Raw genomic sequence first — 7260 nt, forward strand, 5'->3', positions numbered from 1 at the left:
TCGACGCGTCATTTTTGGGTATACCGCACTTGAACTGCAGCGGCGCTACAAAAACATATTCAGTATCTACGCAACCTCTGCTCTGAGCAAAATGAACGACGAAATGGATACGATTATTATTTCCTTATTGTGCGAAGAAGAGGAAAGGATCGAGCAAGAACAGGCAAGAAAAAAACAAAGAATATGGCTTCATGACATATCAAACTCGCGATATGAAGTATATAAATATGAAGAAAATTTGAGAAGAAGAAAATTTTTCTCGTCCATGGACATTTTAACTGATTATAGCGCTTCCAACCAGCTGACTGACTATGAAAATGAAGTTTGTCAAATCCAACTGCGCGGCAACGGAACTACACGTCGCGACAAGTCGCGACACTTTTGGTCAGTTGATCAACTTTGCCGCGCAGTTCAGTTGCAGTGCAGTTCAGTTGCCGCGTAGTGCGTGTAATGCGTGTTGTCTCATATAATTTCATACAAAGAATATTTTAACGCGTCGTGTCGTGCAGTTCCGCTGCAGTTCAGTTACGCCTAGTGCGGTCTTACCTTAAGATTCAATAAAAAAAACTATAATCCATTTTCAATTTGTCAACTTGTTGTCAACAGACTTCAACCATAAATAAAAAAGTATAATTCGTATTTATAGGCTTGTCACTCAAAAATCTGTCATTTTTCCTAGTGTGTGTGTGTTGTAGTGTGTGTAATGTTTTATTTGTTACAAAATTTTGATTAAAGCATAATTTTTAAATAATATTAGCTCGATGCACTTCTTCACCATATAAACTATAACTGTGCAAAATTTCATTCACCTACGTTTCCCCATTTTTAACCGACTTCCAAAAAAACGAGGAGGTTATTTATTCGGCTGTGGATATATTTTTTTTATTTTTGTATGTTCGACTACTACTCCGCTGTTTGTGAACCGATTTTCAAAATATTTGTTTTGTTATATTAGGTTTCACTCCAATTTGGTCCCATTTTTACAAAAGTGGTGATCTGATGATGGAATCTATGAGTAATCAAGGGAACTCCTCGAAATTTATATGGAAACATATGGTGATTTTGGTTTTATAAGAAGCATCCTAAACATATGCTACCAAAACGCAAGATTTTGCACCAAGGTTCCGAAGATACTAAGAGAACTCCGGATTCTTTATAGATACAAGTTTGCGGGTTTAGGCGTTGTTTTAAGAACTGAAAGCATATGCTACTATGCAAATTACATTCATCATCATCATCATCACTGCCATGTCAGGGTCACTAATGTCACAACTCACATGGTTGTATATGTGTCGCAGCCGACTGGCTTAAATAGCCGTTCAATCAAACAGCTAGCCCTTTGACTGAACAACGCCATTCAATCACACGTCTAGCTTTTATATTGAATATTTTAGTCGCTCAAAACGTTCAACACTACAGCTGATTCAAAAGCCGCCGTCTAATTGAAGTAGTTCAGCGCGCACCGCTGCGGCGCTAGGTGCGTTTTATTTACAATATGGCGTCAACTAGCAGGTGTTTCTTGGTGTTTGTGGTTGTTTTGCGGAAAGAAAGTAGTTATTAAAAGTTACAATTAGTGTTATTAAAGATACAAAAATTGTGGAGGCACATGCGAGTGAATCAAAATTTCAACAAATATTCGAGGAGAAATTACGGGATTATGAAATGGATGGCCGCAGCCCTCCCGAAAGGGGGGTTCGGGGGGCACAGCCCCCGTCAAAACAAAAACAAACACAATCCAGAAAGTCCAAAAGTTGGTTAGGTTAGGTTAGGTTAGGTACCGACTTCAAAATGATGAAGATTGAGTACAGAAATAGTTGAGGTTTAGCCGAATTCGGAAAAAGGCACTATTAGATAGGAAAAATTATTCAATACTTTTTAGTTCATATTATAAGGATGTTATTATTGTTTTTACCTTGGAAGTCGGTTTTAATTTTTTGTTAAAAATTTTTTTTTCGTGCGGGTAGGCGTAGCCACAACACTTAAAATTTAGTCGGGATTATAATTATTAATTAAAAATACTTACGATCTTTTTAACAACTCATGTATTGCAGTAAATAACATTTAAAACCCCTCTTTGCTCGCCACAATATAAAGTTTCCTTAACTTCAGCACTTTCACCACTATTATATTAATTATCATCACTATAACCTCAAAAGTCACTAGAACAATGGACATGTCTTCACAACTGGCAGCCAATATGGAGGATCTGGCCAAACTATTCCAATCTCGCATGGACTCTTATGAGAAGCGACTTCTGGGTGCCAGTTCCGCGAGTCCAGCACCTGACATCATCACATTAAACAGTGAGTTCACTGAATTCAAGAATTTTGTGTGGCAAACTTTGTCAAAATTAAAGGTCCAATTAGATCTATTAACTTTGGGCCTAGATAGGCATGAAACATTTCTTCGCAAGAAGATATTGCTGTTCCACGGCATATCTGAAATGAAAAATGAAAATTTATTCAATGTCGTCTCAAATACAATTATAGACAAAATGAAAGTGGAATTCACCTGTAGTGACATACAGTCCTGTCATCGTCTTGGCTCTCCCAATACAAAAGCCCGTGCCATTTTGGTCAGATTTCGAGATCTGGAGCAGCGGCGCCTTATCTGGGATGCTAAGTCAACGCTTAAGAATACCGGCATCGTCATATCTGAGTTTCTGACCAAGACTAGACATCAGGTGTTTATGACTGCACGCCAACACTTTGGAGTACGTAGCTGTTGGTCTACTGAGGGAAAGATTGCGGTCATATTGCCAGACAAGTCCCGTCGAAAAATAGAAAGCATGCAGGAACTCAAAGACTTGATGACTTCGTTTCCCGTTGTCAAGGACACAGAGGCAGCTCCTTCACCGACGGATACCAGGAGTGGCACCGGTGTAGTATCAAAGACCAGTACAGCGGAGAATAAGACATCCAGGGCTGCATCTTCCTCTCGCCGTGTTAAAAAATTTTAGTTTTAGGTATCTTAATTAGCTGTTTAGTGTGTGTAGTCTGAGCACAGATTACTAGTATGTATTTGAGTCTGAGTCTCCTTGTTTGGTGATTGTTATAATCGATTTTATATTTGTTTAGCTGCAAGTTCTAAGTTAGTTATCCAATTTTTACTTTTACCCGTATTTAATTCTATTTATTACCTTCAAAACAATAATTTAAAAAATACGGTACTCTCGATATATCGTGTAGCGAAATATTTGACAGTTATCACTTATCCGGCAAATGGCAATGTACGTCAAACGTCAATGTCAGCTGTAATTTTTTTTTTTTTCCTTTGTGGGTATAGTATCAGCTGTATACATTCAAATATATAGGCTTGCACAGTTGTCATAGTTTGTACACATTATTGTTTTGGTTTCAAGTGCTATATAAACTCCAGTACATCTACACTACTATTATAAAGAGGAAAGATTTGATTTTTTGTTTGTTTGTTTGTTTGTTTGTTTGTTTGTTTGTTTGTTTGAGTCGAATAGGCTCCGAAACTACTGGACCGATTTGAAAAATTCTTTTACCATTGGAATCCTGCATTATTTCTGCTGAACATAGGCTAATTTTTATTTTGGAAAAATATAAGGTTCCGTAACATATTTGGGATTTTCGGACGCAAGGTTTAAAAAATCAACCAGAAAAGTTACTTATTTTGCGTACGCTGCCTAAACTATAAAAGATAGAGGCATAAAATGTTCTAAGTAATTATAGATCTTTTAAATATCTACAAAAAAGTCCGTGACACACTATACCTATCTATGTTGAGTGAGGCACAATAACCATTTTTTTATTAAAAAATCTAGAATTTTGGACTATATTTAAATGCGTTTATTTAAATCATGCTATTGACCCTTATCAAAATAAATTATTTCATCACTAAGTACAGTTAATGTAGATAATATTTGGTCTTTGAATGATTAAAATTGGACGTTTGGTTTTAATGTTATGGCGAAATTAAAATATTACGATTTCTGCTGCACGTTGCGAATTGGGCGTCAAGGCGCGATGCGCGGGTGTGCGTGCGGTAGGGGAGAGATTTAATTATCAGTGCCACAGACTCGCCCGGAGAGTCCACGTAAATATTACCTCGATCGTGGGAATCGCAGACACAATAGATTTTCAATAGTTATGCGACAGCCGGGTGCTGCTTTATTGATTTGATATAGACTATCGTGCTTCATTATTATAATCCTAATTTCAAAAAAGCTTTAAAAGTTATGACTACGAAAGTAATATTTTTAGAACTTTTTAAAATAAGTTTTGAATGACTATTATTTTTGATTGCTATTATAATTAATTAATTTCTTTAACTATAAATCTCCAATAGCGGCAGCCGGCTGCCAGCATAACAATTGAAGATCTATTGTGTCTGCGATACCCACGATGCCGATGCACGATGGAAGTATTAATGCATATTTTTTAATCCACACTATTTCTGCTGAATATAGGCTATATTTAATGAGAGAAAAAAGGGAACCGTATTAAGTGTTAATAATTGTGTGAAAAATCTACCAAAATATTCCTTCTTGCTTATGCTTTATAAATTATAGACTATACTTACTTATCGCAAAGTGATGTACTATAGTCTTATAGAGGACATTAATATCAACGTAAAAGTCCGCGATATCGTATGTCTGACTACTACAATTATTATTATCTTACAATAACTACTTTTTAATCTAAAAATATGCAATAGTAACGTTGCGCTGGTAGAAACCATGCCAAACTACTTATCAGCAGGTATTAGTACTTACCAGAGGAGTTTTTAAATTCGCTGAATCCTTCTGGACTTCCACCACACGAACTGACGTTAAAAATCGGAATTCCAATCATGCTTTTGAGAAATTTATGCCCACCAAATATGTGCAATGGGACAAGGCTGCTTATTAAAGAATTAAAGGACAATTTAATCGTAGCTACCATTATCACCGGCCCAGCAGCTGGTCAACTAGCTCATATACCGAGGATACCGATGATTCCAACTGATCTGCCAATCCCATTTAAACGGCTTCAATTTCCGGTAAAAATATCTTTCGCATTGACTATTAACAAGTCCCAAGGTCAAACTTTCAAATTAGTAGGCATCGACCTACGAAAAGAATGTTTTACTCATGGTCAACTATACGTTGGCCTATCCCGAGTTGGAGCTGCTGATAATCAATTTATTTTGCTGCCACAAAATAAAACAACATCAAATATCGTTTACAGGGAAGCTTTAACCCAATTTTAATGGAATCTTTTACGCAAAAAGAAGTATGGTGTAAAAAAACATAAAGCGCAAAAGTACAACAAAAATACTTTATACAAAAACAAATAGAAAATTTCAAAATGTATATAATAGTAGATGTAGGTAAGCATAAAATAATAAAGCATAAAACTACAAAAAAAAACATGAAGAAATTGCAAAATATTATAAATAATAGTATCTTCTGCAGGTAAGGATAAAATAATCAAACATAACACTTAAAATATAAAAAAAAAGTACAATAAAAATGTGTTATATATACATAATAATTATAATATAGTAGTTGCAGGCTAAATAATGTAAACTATTTTTATGTTCTGCTTAACTTAAAGATTGACCACCTTTATTTAAAAAAAATAATTTAAAAACCAATGTCCACCCGTGCGAAGCCGGGCCGGGCCGCTAGTATAATTATAAATTACTGTGTGTTACATATTTTAGTTTATGAGTGTATTGTTTTCTTCAGTTGTTATCCGCGGTGAGCTAAGATGGGTTATGCACAATTTAATTAGTAGGATATAATTTATTAGATTACTGTTAGTACGTGTAGTATTACACATTTATTATTTTAGCTTATTATATTATTTAGTTTATTAGTATATTTATTTATAATATAATATTGGTAGTTATATTATGGATTGTGCCAATTATGATGCTATTGCTGACGACTTTTTCTCATGTTCATCATCCGATAGTTTTATTAGTGTGGACAGCACAAATGCTGAAAGCGCAGCTTCTCCTTCTGCTCATGAACAATTAAATGACGCCTTTTCCTCTTATCCTAACAACTTTAACATGGTCCACGTGAATGCCCAGAGTATACCACGCCATTATTCGGATCTACTTACGATAATTGGTAGTAATTCTCATATTGACGCCATTCTAGTATCCGAATCGTGGCTTAAGCCTTCTCTTTTGTCTACAGCCTATGCTCTCCCGGGATACAAACTTATTCGTAATGATCGCGTAGGGAGAGGCGGTGGTGGAGTTGCTATCTATCTTCGCGGTGATATAGACTTTAAAGTCATCACAGCATCACCAAGCCGCTACTCCGGCGCGGCTGAATATTTATGTATTGAGGTCACCCTACATCACAAAAGAGTTTTGCTGTGCGTGCTCTACAGTCCATCTCTACGTGTAGATTACTTCAACACTTTAGACTCTATATTAGCCACACATAGCCCCAGCAACTATGACCACACTTTACTCGCAGGGGACTTCAATACATGCCTTTTAAGATCAGATTCGCGCGCTTGTAAACTCCGGGCACTATTCACATCCTTTAATCTCAGCATACTCCCACTTTCAGCGACACATCACGCCCCAAATTGTTCCCCCTCCTTGCTAGATCTCCTTGTCACCTCCTCTCCCGACCTCATAAAAGTCCATGGTCAAATTCCTTGTAACCTTTCTTATCATGACCTTATATTCCTTTCCCTTAAAATCAAACCACCTCGCCGTAAACCCAACTTCCTTTTCTTGCGCAGCTTTAAGGGATTAGACTTAGAGGCTTTTAAACAGGAGTTATCTGGATCTGATTGGTCGCCCATCTATTCTGCTCCTGATTTAGACTCAAAGGTAACACTTTTAACGGAATTTCTAACTACGCTCTTTGATAAGCATGCTCCCATAAAGAAGGTTAAGGTTAAGCATGTACCTGCACCCTGGCTATCGCATGATATTGTTACCTTAATGGCCAAACGCGATCGTGCCATGCGTAGATACAGGAAAAGACCAACTTGTGACAATTTTGACAAATATAAGTATCTGCGAAATCACTGTAATCGTCTGTGTAGAGATGCTAAGAGACGTCACATACATTCCTCTATTGAAAAAAGTAACCCTTCACAACTATGGAAGTTTCTCTCTACACTAGGAATCGGCAAGTCATCTGCCAGCATCAATAACACAGTCAACTTAAATGAGCTCAATACTCATTTCTCTGTCCCGCCAGTTATTGTCGACCGGTATACTAAAACCCATACTATATCCCATCTCCGCTCTCTTTCCCTCCCCTCCTGTGCTCCA

The sequence above is a fragment of the Aricia agestis genome, chromosome 2 (assembly GCF_905147365.1).
Source record: "Aricia agestis chromosome 2, ilAriAges1.1, whole genome shotgun sequence".
NCBI lineage: Eukaryota > Metazoa > Arthropoda > Insecta > Lepidoptera > Lycaenidae > Aricia > Aricia agestis.